The sequence below is a fragment of the Aulonocara sp. 'chitande type north' Nkhata Bay genome, linkage group LG3 (assembly GCF_057382095.1).
Source record: "Aulonocara sp. 'chitande type north' Nkhata Bay isolate Kocher_YH1m ecotype deep benthic linkage group LG3, A_spYH_male_GT1.1, whole genome shotgun sequence".
Lineage (NCBI taxonomy): Eukaryota > Metazoa > Chordata > Actinopteri > Cichliformes > Cichlidae > Aulonocara > Aulonocara sp. 'chitande type north' Nkhata Bay.
This window is the reverse complement of record NC_141346.1, coordinates 11,273,553-11,286,626: the sequence shown is the minus strand read 5'-3', so window position 1 is coordinate 11,286,626 and position 13,074 is coordinate 11,273,553. Positions and strand designations below refer to the sequence as shown.

General features: G+C 45.1%; 1 protein-coding gene and 1 pseudogene across 1 annotated transcript in view; both read right to left on the bottom strand.

The window, feature by feature from the left end:
- Positions 1–13,074, bottom strand: part of LOC147333943 (CD276 antigen-like) — a 185,386-nt gene that overhangs the window by 48,711 nt on the left and 123,601 nt on the right. The gene's annotated exons all lie outside the window — the stretch shown is intronic.
- On the bottom strand, positions 7,250–8,946 carry LOC147333948 (nuclear factor 7, brain-like; annotated as a pseudogene).

Below are 13,074 nucleotides of genomic sequence, written 5' to 3'. Positions count from 1 at the left end.
CCATAGGTGAGGGTAGGGACGTAGATCGACCGGTAAATTGAGAGCTTCGCTTTTACACTCAGCTCCCTCTTCACCACGACGGACCGGTGCAGCGTCCGCATTACTGCAGCTGCAGCCCCAATCCGTCTGTCGATCTCCGGCTCCCTTCTCCCATCACTCGCGAACAAGACCCCGAGATACTTGAACTCCTCCACTTGGGGCAGGAACTCATCCCCGACCCGGAGTGGGCACTCCACCCTTTTCCGGCTGAGAACCATGGCCACAGATTTGGAGGTGCTGATCCTCATTCCCGCTGCTTCACACTCGGCTGCGAACCGTTCCAGTGCGAGCTGGAGGCCCTCACCCGATGAAGCCAACAGAACCACATCGTCTGCAAAAATCAGAGATGAGATTCTGAGGCCACCAAAGTGAAAGCCCTCCGCCACTTGGCTGCGCCTAGAAATCCTGTCCATAAAAATTATGAACAGAACCGGAGACAAAGGGCAGCTAGTCGAACCTCGGATATAAAATTTTCTGAATCTAAATATTGTACTTTGGTAGAATTAAAAAATAAGTGTAGTGCAGGTCTATGATGATTTTTAGTGCTACTATCATCTAGTTCTGATTGTGGTTCTGTCTTGGTTAAGTCCTCAGTAGTCCTGGTTTTGAACTGTTGTAGTCCTGTTTTAATTCTGGATCAGTTCTGGGTCTGGTTGAATTGAGGTTTAGTCCTCGTGTCTTGATACAGCCCTGATTTTGTTCTGCCTTGCTGCTTAATTAAAAAACTAGTTTAAGGTGTCCTGCATATGTGATATATTTTTTTCCTATATGAAGTCATTCTTTTTTGAACAAAACTCAAAACAGAGCCAATTAATCATTCAGTCATTTCTACCCCCCCCCCCCCCCCCCCAAAAAAAAAAAAACAAAAACAAAAAACAAAAAAAGCAAAAAAAACCAAAACCCACATGCATACTACCCTTTAGGGCTAAGCCCCGGGCGTTTCAAATGTCTGGCTCCGCCTCTGGTCTATGCCAAACCAGAATTTTAAACTGCTTTTCCAATTCGCCTCTCAAAATTTCTGATTTACAGTTAAGAGTGTGGCATGTGCATATGACATGTTTTCACCATTTGTAAGCCAGAAGAGTGACTGCTCTTGAAGCCTGGTTGTTGCACAATACTAATACTCTTACTGCCACTACTTCTTGTTCTACTAGTACAGCTACTGCTACTGCACAAGCACCTCAGAGGGACATATGCAACAAGGCTTGGAGGTCAGACACGTAGGGCCTGCAGGGTGGGGATCCAGGTGCCACATGGTGTTGCAGCTGATAAAGCCATAAACTATGCCCATTTTGTTGAAGTGATCACCAGTTTGCTGGGTTTTTTAGAGACACAGAGTGAGAGCGATCATGTTCTACATTACTGTTTTTTAATGGATTTTCAGAGCTGTTGATTTATGAAGCAGTCTTCATGGAAACATGTCAAGTCTGTTTTTGGGATTGAGTGTTAAATTGTCAGTTTTAATAAAACCTGCATTTTCCTGCAATGATACTGGAGAGCAAAGAAAAGTTAGACGATGTTTATCCAGCTCTTCCAAAATGTACCTCACAAACATCTGCTGGATCCTGAATTCAACATTCTAGGGCCTATGAACAGGTTAACACTGAATGTTCTACGAATACTGGCCCAAAGGTAAAAGGTGAGAATTCCTCCGGTAAAATCTTTTCTTTTTAAATTGTAAGAGCCTTCAGGCACTATGGCAACAGGAATGCAAATATGAAAATGTGACGAAGAAAAGCTTGAAAATAACATTTTCACCCACAAGCACAAAACCAAGAGCCCTAACATGTGATTAGTTTTGACTTGCTGCTATAACTAAAACATGGTGCAGCTGTTGTGTTGTTTAAGAATGGAGAACGCATTTTTCAGCGTGGGAGCGTCAGGCCTCACATTTCGGAACAGCTTCTAATGGAGCCTCACTGCGTCTAGAGACTGGAGATCAGGTGTTTTTATGTCTCTGGGTTAATTTCAAATATATGACCATCATTTTCACCATTCCACCTTCAGTGGTCATCTTCTTTTTACCATGTAAAAAGGGAAACGCTTGTCTCTGTCCACAGTCAAAGATAAAGAGCAGCTGTACCTGGGCCTCCTTGTTCTGATGGTTGTTTGTCCATAACGGACGTCTTCAGTTCTCACTGCTGAGTAGATCACAGCTGAATCAGTCTCTGTACAATAAACACATTAAAATTACTGCAACAGTGCTGTGATATTATTACACTACAGCGATGGAGACATTTCATTCTGTTCTTTTAAGCTTATTAAAAGCATTAAATGGTGTCTTTTTATAAATAGCAGCAGCTTTTCACAGTTTTTATTTTTTAATCTTAACACCTCTGCAAAACAGTGAGAACAAAGAAATCAGGATGTTTCTGAGAAAAAGAAGAAGGGCGGCCACAGAGCTGCAGACTGATGCACTTTTACCACAGAGCATGAAGGAAACATGCATGACCAGTGTTATCAGCCAAACCCAAACACACTGCAGCAAGAAGCTCCATCAGTGTCACACTAACTCGAGTCAAAAAGAAGCAGCACAAGTTTAAAAGAATAAAAAGTCACTGATGGATATAAAGGACATTTTATCTGCTCAGTCTCTTCATATGTCTCATGTTCACATGTTCTATATCTTAACTGTGTGTAGCAACAACAGATAACACACATGTGTGGGCCTCATCTGAGCTCTGACACATGTAGCTCAGTGACAGCACTGTCTCTCTCTGCCTCTCTGTCTACATGGCTGTGAACAAAAATATAAACACTGAGGCTTCAAAATGCAGCATCTACAACACTGTCACTCTGCCTCCACCATGGAGACAGTCTCCATGGTGATGAGTACAATTGGCAGCTGAAACTGTTGTGAACTTCTCCATGAGTCATATTTCCTGTTTCAGAGCTGCTGATTGGCTCTTTGGGCCCTTTACCTTCAGGAGGTCATGGACGAAGCACTGAAGTCGTTCATCACGTAAAAAAATATTTTTAGTTTAGAATAATTTGATAAATAATAAAATATTAATAAAAACTGGAAGTTTTTTTAGAACTTAGATTTTAAGCTATTTATGCCTTTTTTGCTGCTCTTTTTTAAACTTATTCCCTTTAAACTGTATTTATTCTTTTTAAAATATATTGGTTATTGCACTGTAGAGTCTGCTGAGGAACAGTATTTCGTTTCAGGCTGTGTAACACGAAATGACAATAACCAATAAAGTCTTGAGAGCTGCCATCATTGTTCCAGCAGGAGGCAGTTGTTGTGAATTTTAGCACTACGGTTAGCATTTACAGGATATTGTTTTGTAGTGATATTATACAGGAAAACTGTTACTCAATAAGGCCCATTTACTAGTTGTCTTTCTCTTTCTATGTGACCCAAGAATTAATGTGTAAGAATCACAGGCTGGTACCTCAAGGTTGAAAACACCACAGAGATCACTTCCTTACTCCCATCCTCCCTTCTTTATCTCTTAGAAAAGAGCTTGTTAAAGGCCAGGTGGTTTGTTTCAGACTTCACTAATGAAAGAACTCTGTATTCTATATCTAGGAGTGTATTTTTGCTGGGATGATCATAAATTGTAGCTGAACTGATAAACTACACAAAGGATACTTCTTTGCTCAGAGGGCAGGAAGACGTTTCCTTGTTTGGTCTGTACCGGTTTGAACTGAGGATCTGCTGACACACAAACCTTTTTCCTCTATATAAACTGTTGTATGATAACATTAGACTGAAGATTCTGTGACTTAACAAGGCTCTTTATGTTAACCGTTATTTTCTCTTGCCTTGTCAACTCAAGATTTATGGTGTGAAAGTAGATGCTAAGGTTGGAGGGAAAACACCAACAAATCACTCTTTTGCCTATCACTCCCTTGCAGAAGATGTTTATGTTAAGACCATCTGGGTGTGTCAGAACTCAGGATGTAGGAGACCTCTGTATAAGATTTATAGGACTTGAGAATGCATCTGTAGAACAAAGGATTCCAACTGTCGAAGGACACAGCCCCACCCAGTGGGCAGGGTCTGAAACTGAAACTTGTTGTCTGCCTATAAAACTGCTGCACAAAAGAATAAACTTAAAAAAAGCTTGAGAATATTTTAATTTTGTTATAGGTTAAAGGATGAACTCTGATGATGAAAGCCTCAGAGAAACCCAGAATGGAGTTTCTTACAGCAGTAAAACACCAAACTGCACCTGTTGTGCTGAAAAGTTGTGAGCATGTGCAGTAACCCAGTAAGTTACCTGAATATCTCTCTCTCTCTCTCACACACACACACACACACACACACACACACACACACACACACACACACACACACACACACACACACACAATACTAATTACTGATACTAATGACTCGCTCTCAGATCTATTTGGGTTTAATGTCAGGGTATATTTGTGGATGAAAGTTTTGGTAGGACACATGATGTGGACAGTATGGTAATCCCAGAATATTTTAATGTAAGAAAACTCCAGACAGCTCTGGAGAAAGTTTCAGAGTAAAAGCCCTGGAGTGTTTTACATGTTATTCTGTTGGATTCAATCTGACGGAGCTGATTCATAAACACTTCACTGCCAGGTATCAGGTGACCTGCAGAGACGGATCCTACAAACACTCAGAAACAGAGTAAACCAAACTGCACCACAGTGATCAGACGAAACCTTCCTGACATGAACACAGCTCCTCAGTAAAAACTGTGAACCAGCAGAGAGACTACACCCAGCACCATACACCACCTCTGTGACACAGTACACCCTCGGGCAGGTGGTGTCCCCATAAACAGTGTGAGAAGCTCTGATTATTTACTATGTTCAAACAAACTGAGTGTCCACAAACGTCTGAGCTCACAGTGAGAGCTGCTGGCACAGTTTGGAGGTGTTCTGCCCCCTGCTGGACACACAGAGCTACAACATGAGGATCAGAGGAGGCTGGTGCTGCTTCACCTTTAGACACAAGAAGGAGGTCAAAAAATGTAGAAACAGAGATTGTTTTTAAACCTGTAAAGGGGGAAATCCTGACGAACCAATCCACAGCCAGAAAAGAAGACTAACTCTGTGCTGCTCCAATCAGGAATCAGCTCTGTTACTGTGTGAGTGTGTAAAGTCACAGAGTAGCTGGTTTCAAATGTATCTATAAAGTTTATTCACATTTTATTTAGGCTTCAAAAAACAGTCCAAGTTTATTTCTTTGGACTTTGTTCACTTAGCGCCACCTGGAGGACAGTCAGCTCCCTGCAGCAGCTCTGGAGGACTGTTAACTGATGAAGAGCTCGGACTGCACAGCCTGCTTCATCACCGACTTCTTTAAATAAACATGACCACGATCAGTCGCAGCACCTCAGACAAACACTTGTTACACAGCAGCCGCCTTCACACCGACTGAGCTCCATCACAGCTTCAGAGCTCAGCTTACTAAAGTCAAAGTTTATTTCCTCTCAGGTTTCTTACTTTCAGTAAAGTTTCACTGTTAGAGCCCTGACCAGCATCCTGCAGCATCTGGAGCAGCTGTGTGGTGCTGTCATGGCAATAAGGATCCAAATCTGTGGGGATGTTTCCAGCAGGGGTTATAACCTGCAGTCAGCAAGGTGTGCCTAATAAAGTGGCCGTGTTTATGTCCCAGTGCAGCAGCATCAGACAACGGTGGTTTACATCTCTGTTACAGGAGACCTGAAGAGTTAAAACACCAGAGAAGAAAATCTAAACGTTACACAAAGAACAAAAAAGAAGTAAACTTCATAAAAACTTCACAAATGATGCTTTAAATGAAAAATAAATCCCTGTAAATGATTCAACAGGTCACATGTTAGAACCACCTTAACTAAACTCTGTAGCCGGTCACTGTGGTTTGTCCCAGCAGCTCTTAGGAAACAAACTGCTAACTTCAGTGTCAGCACACACTGTTAGTAAACTATGCAACACTGAATTCAGGTTTCAGTTGTGTTAAGTTGTGAAGTTGTGATGAAAGTCTTCTTACTGACACAGGTAGGATGGTCAGGCGTCCTCTGGTCCTTCACCGTTCATGAACTGTCACTTATAAAATGCTGCCAAACATCAACTACACTCAATAACTAAACGTGTGCAGGTTAAAGTGATGGACGCCCAGATCTGCACTCCAAATACAAACAGACTAAAGGTGTTTCCTCCAGAAACAAAGACAATATTTACAAAGGTCTCACAGGTAAATTGTGAGCGATCACAGCAGCATCTCATCCTGACTAACAGCTTTTAGATGCAGGGAGAGCGTCGTGGTTCAGAGGTGGTTCAGCAGATGATGAAGGCCTTTCTGTTGCATTGTGTAGTGCTGTGGAGGCCATGATGGTCGACTGGGTCTGCTTCTACTGAACTCACAAACACTTCTGAGGTATTTACACCTGAAGCCTCATTGAATGTGAGTCAGAAACAAACGGCTCAGCTGTGATTAATGGATGTTTCCCTGCATTTCTATTTTCACACAGTTTATTTCTTACAGCAGGAAAACTGAACAGAATGTATGTAAGAGGTCAGAGTGAGGATGACGTCACTTAATACAGGAAATACATGTTTGTCTGTTTTGATGATGAAGGACTTCTTCAGCTCTGTAAACAGCTACACTTGAGAGGACAGAGGTGATTTCATGGATCAATAACAATGTGTTTATCAGCTTTCATCATCGCAGTGCAGACATGACGTCAGATCTATCAGAGTGAAGGCCGTCTCTCTGATGACGTCACAGAGCAGAGTCCTTCTGTCCAATAAAGGATCTCAGATCAGCTGCTGCCATCTTGTGGCCACAGTTGGTTACTGTCTCTGAAAGTTGTCTCATGTTTCCTGTTGTCCTGCTAACAAAGGCTGGAGCTCATCATGCTGAGAGGGCAGCAGCATTTTGTGGCTCTTCACACATGTTCATTATATTCTGATGATCCTGGATGGAGACAAACTACAGATAAGTGTGTTCAGCCCAACTAGTTTATCTCATTACAGCAGTTTGATGTTTCCCTTTGAATCCCCCTGAAGATCCTGACAGTGAAGCACGTACATAATACTCCAGCCTTTCAACTCTGAGCTTATTTAGTTCTATTAATACACTGAAATCGCATTTGTGTCATGAAGAAAGTCTTTAATCAAACAGAATTCAAAGATCAGAAACATTTCATATATGGAGTTAAACATGAATCATTGTTTCAACAACATATTTATTGTTGTCATAAACAGACAAGAAGACAACAACAAACTGCTCCTCCCATTCAACACATGTCAGTCCATATCCCAGCAAACTAAATCATCTCCATTTACACATCAAATAGAAACATGAATCACTTGTAATGATTAGAAACTTGATAGAATTTCAAATCTAGTTTGGGGAGTCATTCAGTGAGAAACAGTGAAATGATTTTCCATGTGAAAAGGTGGACAGCAGAAACAGAAAGAAACAGTGAAACTAAAAGAGAAACAAAGAGCTTTGGAACAACGAGGCAGCAGGAGGACAGCTGCAGTTTAACAGCTTCAACTCACTGACAGGAAACAACATTAGAAACATCATCATCCTCAACTCATCTGCTGCACTGACACTGACACCTTCAACGGACACACCTTCAGTTTAACAGCATCAACAGTGTTAATGAATGGAAACATCCTGTGAGTGAAAGTGTGTGTGAAGGTGTGTATGTGTGTGTTAGTATCAGGATCAGAGAACGACAGCTTTCCTCTGTTCCAGTCCAGATTCACTCTGATCCTCTGGAGCTTCTTCTCTACTGAGAGATCAGTGAGAGGAGCTGATGGTGAGAGTGCTGAGTATTTACCTTTATATAACAATATTCTCCATAATCCAGACTCTATGTATCCCTTCCTCTGCACAGACTCTGTTAACACACCCAGTCCCCACCCTGTACTGTCTCCAACTTCAACATCCCAGCTGTGAGTCCCTGAGTTAAAGCCCTCAGAGCCCAGGACAGAGCAGGACCAATCAATCCTCTCTGGATTATCAGGAAGCTGCTGCCTCTCTCCTCCTCGTCTCACACTGGTCAGATCTTCAGACAGGATGAGTTCTGGTTGAGCAGTGTTTGGGTCCAGAATGAGAGGAGTGTAGGAGACCATGTCCTTCATGTTGTTCCAGATGTTGAAGGTCAGGTTGCCCAGGTGTTTGGCCTGGTCTATCAGAGCTCCTGAGGGCAGCTGTGGATCATCCAGCAGGGGGCAGCGCTGGACTCTTTCCACTGCAGCCTTGTAGTTGTGCAGGAATGAGACGTCTTCAGCTCTCAGCTCCTCCTCTGTGGCTCTGACTGCGTCTGAAAGAGCTGCTATCTCTCTGCTCAGAGCCTCCATCTTCTCCTTCATCATCCCACTCTTCTGCTCCTCTTCCTCCCTCAGTGCAGCCAGCCTGGCCTCCTCTTCCTCTGCTAGAAACTGGTGAAGCTTCTTAAACTGCTCCTTAATCTGCCTCTCTGTGTGTCGGGCCTGGACCTTAATGTGTTCTGCTGTTTGATCAAACTTCACTTGAACTTCTTCACAAACCTTTAACTTCTTCTTTAAGGGCTCCAGAGTTTCCTGAAGTTTCTTCTTGTGTTGTTGTGCAGCTTCATCGATGGGTCTGAATCTGTGATTGGTGTGTTTTTCTGAGTCTCTGCAGACGACACACACTGGCTGCTGATGGTCCAGACAGAAGAGTTTGAGTTTCTCAGAGTGCAGACTGCAGAGAGCCTCTGAAGCTCTCTAATCTCTCTCCTGTAAGAACGACTCACACAGGTTCTTTAAAGCTCGGTTTAAAGGTGGATCATAAACTGATATTTCCTTACAAACTGGACACTCGTGTGTTGGTCTCTCTCTCCACCATCTCTTCAGACAGTCTTTACAGAAGCTGTGGCTACATGACAGAAGAACAGGATCTCTGAAGACCTCCTGACAGACCGGACAGCAGAGATCCTCCTCTGATCTGGAAGCCATTGAGTCTGTGAGTGAAGCTGAAAACAGCAGACAGGAAGTACAGTCAGTCCTGGCTCCCCTCCCTCCTCTACCACCTTCACTGAAACTTCCTTTGAGTCGTGTTTTTGCTCAAACTCACATTCAGTGTGTGGAGCGTCAGCAGCTTGAAGCAGCAGTGTTGGAGTTTTCCACTTTTCTCTCCTGTAGCTGGACTCACTCAGAGGAAGCTGCTAGTTTGGTCTGAGCTCAGTCTGATCGTCTGTGCGTCTCTCTTTACTGAGGACGAAGAACTTCCTGTTTCCTGGTTTGTCACATTTGAGTGACGTGAGGGGAGGAGAAAATGTTGCTGTTTGACTTTTAACTAAGGTGTGTTTCAATCCTGCCTGCAGCTCAAAAGCTGTAAAACAGGTTTTGTGTCTTTTCACCTCCACAGGTCACAACATGAAACCTGTTGTGAAGTTTATAAAATAAAGTGTCACTCGGTGGTGCAGCTGTTTGTCAGCTTCTATTTTAGACTTTGTTCTGGTTCTTGTTCAGGTTCCCAGCAGTGGGAGTGTAATGCAGTCACACACACACAGGTGGTGTTAAGGTGGATTCACTTAGTTACAGACAGTGGTGTTATTTCCTGTAACTAAGGGTGTGTTTCACTCCAAAGTTCAGACATTAACCTGCCAGAAGCTGTAAAAGTTACTGATAAAGAGCTTTTATCTCATTTCACATGTTGTCCACAATCTCCTCGTGATTACCTCTGGAAAGCCCCGTGGCACAGCTCTCCATCCAATGCAGCTTTATGGTCATTGCTGTGGTTCCAGAATCTTCTCATGATGACCAGTAGGTCCCCAAACAGCATGACCTTTGACCTCAACCCCTGCCTGGGCTGTCAGCTATGGTCCCTACTTCTCGCTGGGTCTCTGAAGATTTCTCAGGAGATTCCACCCTTGGGATCATTTCTTCCAGCAATGCTCTGCTGCACCTGCATCTCCTCACTAGAGGAAAAACTTCTATTTGGAAAACATGTCAACCATCATCAAACCAAAATTTCCTTTCAGTTCAGTGAACTTCACTTATCAAAAAATATAATTATTTATTAATTATATTATTGGTTTATCACGTTTTCACTTTCACTTATAGGCCATCAAAGTGTTTATTATCTTTACCCAAATAATTGGAGCAGAACTTGTTCCATATTCAGTTTTTCAGCAAAACGTCTTTGAGAAAAGATTCATTCTTATATCTGGAGGAATAAATATATTTCAATAAATATTAACGTTAGCCTGCGACTTTGTTCCAGTTTTGAATTTTGGCCCACTGTGTATTTGAGTTTGACACCCCTGATCCATAGCTGGCGATTTTTTGTTTTTATGGGCCGATGGATTTTTTGTTTTTTTAGGAAGGGTATATATAATGAAAGGTGTTGGATTGGCCAATTGGTCATGATCGACTCTGGGCTGGACCAATTACAGCCGAGGAGGCCGGATGCACCCTCCCCCTTGTTTAGCAATCACGTGATTTTCGCGCAATGCATGCCGGGAACTCGTGGCAAAACAATCCAAGTACCGCATCAAATGCAAGCATTTGCAGCACCGCAAAACGTTCATTCTCCAGTTCCAATACCTTCTTGTTTTTTCTTTGCCGCACAAAAAAGTCTCGACGAAAAGACAAAGAAAAGATACGAGGAAAAAAATCAAAGGAGTGAAAGGGTCAGACCCTTACGAGCACACAGAGGGACCAAAGACGTCAGCGTGCTGCCCAACTTTCACCACGCTCATATTTATAATCATACGGTTCTTGGAGTGAGTGCATACACTCATGAAGTTTAGTAACTTCAGGTCACTGCAACAAGCCCAGGTACAGTTTACCGACGGATGGGTGCAGGACCTTGAAATGCACCGTGTAGAACGAAAGACCATCGTACGAACAAAGGTAAGTTTACCAGTCTCACAAATCGTCGTCATAAATACACATTCGTTAACCATTTATTAATATTGTGGAGGTATGTAACAACGACAGGAGAGGTCTCAGTGTCTCACTCCAACCACTTTATTAACTGACAGAACTTCACATATAGTCAGCGCCAAAATCTCCACCCCCACACTTCCCTTCAACTTGTGTGTGAGTGGAGCCACCTGGTGGTCCGCCACACATACCCCCCCTTGAACACACAGTCAGGTCTCCATTCAGTCCAGGACCCTGGGTCTAAGCAAACGACCCGCACGACTGAACCTGGGAGGGAGAGAACAGGCAGAGGAAGGTCCATCCTGTGAACGAGGCTGGTGAAGGCGAGCAGGAAAGGCAGGAGGAGGCTCAAACGTTGGTGGTCCGGGGGTAATCCTGGGGGGAAAACCAGAGACTGTCAACCCCAGCGCAGGAGGTCGGCCACGGCGAGGGGCCTGGGCCGGCACTACATCACTGTCCGGAAGAACATGTGCTGGTTTAAGTCTGTCAACACACACAGTCTCCCTTCGACCCCCAAAATCCAAAACAAAATGTTTCTGGCCCGGTTCAATAACCCTGAACATACATCATACAGCGGCCGCAGCGGTGTCCTGTGGGCATCGTGCCTGACAAAAACAAACTTAGCAGTCTCTAAAGTCTTTGGAACAAAGGTGTCAGGCACGCAATGGTGCACCGGACCAGGAACCCGAAGCGAGTGCAAAAGCGGGGTGAGAGAGAGCACCGATGGATCGAAGCAGGGAGGAGGATTTTCAGGCAAGAATTCTCCAGGCACGCGGAGGGGCTGACCAAACACTAGCTCAGCTGGGGAAGCGCCGAGATCCTCCTTAACCGCAGAGCGCAGCCCAAGCAAAACCCACGGGAGGCGGTCAACCCAATTGCCATCCTTTAAGGAGGTGCGAAAGGCAGCCTTCAGCGACCGGTGGAACCGTTCACACATCCCATTAGCCTGCGGGTTGTATGCGGTTGTGCGGTGGACTTTAGCCCCCAGTCCATCAGCCATGGCCGACCAAAGCTCGGAAATGAACTGGGGGCCTCTGTCTGACGTAATGTCCGCGGGTGGGCCGAAACGCGAGACCCAGGTCGACAAAAACGCCTTGGCCACCACTGCTGCGGTAGTGGACGCCAGGGGGACCGCCTCCGGCCACCTGGTGGTCCGGTCAACAACAGTCAAAAGGTGCGTAAAACCTTGTGACTGCGGCAAGGGACCCACCAGATCGACATGCACATGATCGAAACGTTTGCCGGGTATGAAGAACGGCTCCAGGGACGCCTTGGTGTGTTTATGAACCTTCGCGCGCTGGCAGGGAATGCACGCCGACGCCCATTCCTTAACAGATTTGCGAAGGCCTGGCCAAACAAATTTAGAGCTGACCAGTTTAACAGAGGCCCGGACCCCTGGATGAGAGAGAGCATGTACCGAGTCAAAAACTTGACGACGCCAGGAAGCGGGAACCACAGGGCGAGGGCGGCCGGTGGAAACGTCACAGACGAGGAGGGGACCACCGTCCTGCACGGGTCTGTCCTCCAGTATGAGGCCCGTCTGGGTGGATTTAAGCGCGAGGATGTCGGGGTCACCGCTCTGATCGGCAGCCATGGCGGAGTAGTCTATGCCGAGAAAGACGGGAGAAACCAGCGCACGGGACAAACAGTCAGCCACATGATTGGATTTACCAGCCACGTGCCGAATGTCCGTGGTAAACTCAGAAATGGCTGCCAACTGGCGCTGCTGGCGTGCACTCCATGGATCGGAAACCTTGGACATGGCAAACGTCAAGGGTTTGTGGTCCACGTATGCGGTAAAGTGACGACCCTCGAGAAAAAACCGGAAATGACGAGACGCCAGGTGGAGCGCCAGTAGCTCCCTGTCAAAAACGCTGTAATTGCGTTCGCTGTCACGTAGCGTACGGCTGAAAAAGTCGAGCGGTTGCCAGACACCCGACATTCGCTGTTCCAGCACCGCACCCACCGCTATGTCCGACGCATCAGTGGTCAACGCAATCGGCGCTGAGGGGGATGGGTGGGCCAGAAGGGCAGCATTAGCTAACGCTGACTTAGCATCAGAAAACGCTTGGATGCTGTCCGGAAACCAGTCAACGGGGTCATTAGCTTTTTTACCCTTTAACGCCCCATAAAGGGGCTTCAGCAGATGTGCCGCTCTGGGGAGAAAACGGTTGTAAAAATTCACCATCCCCA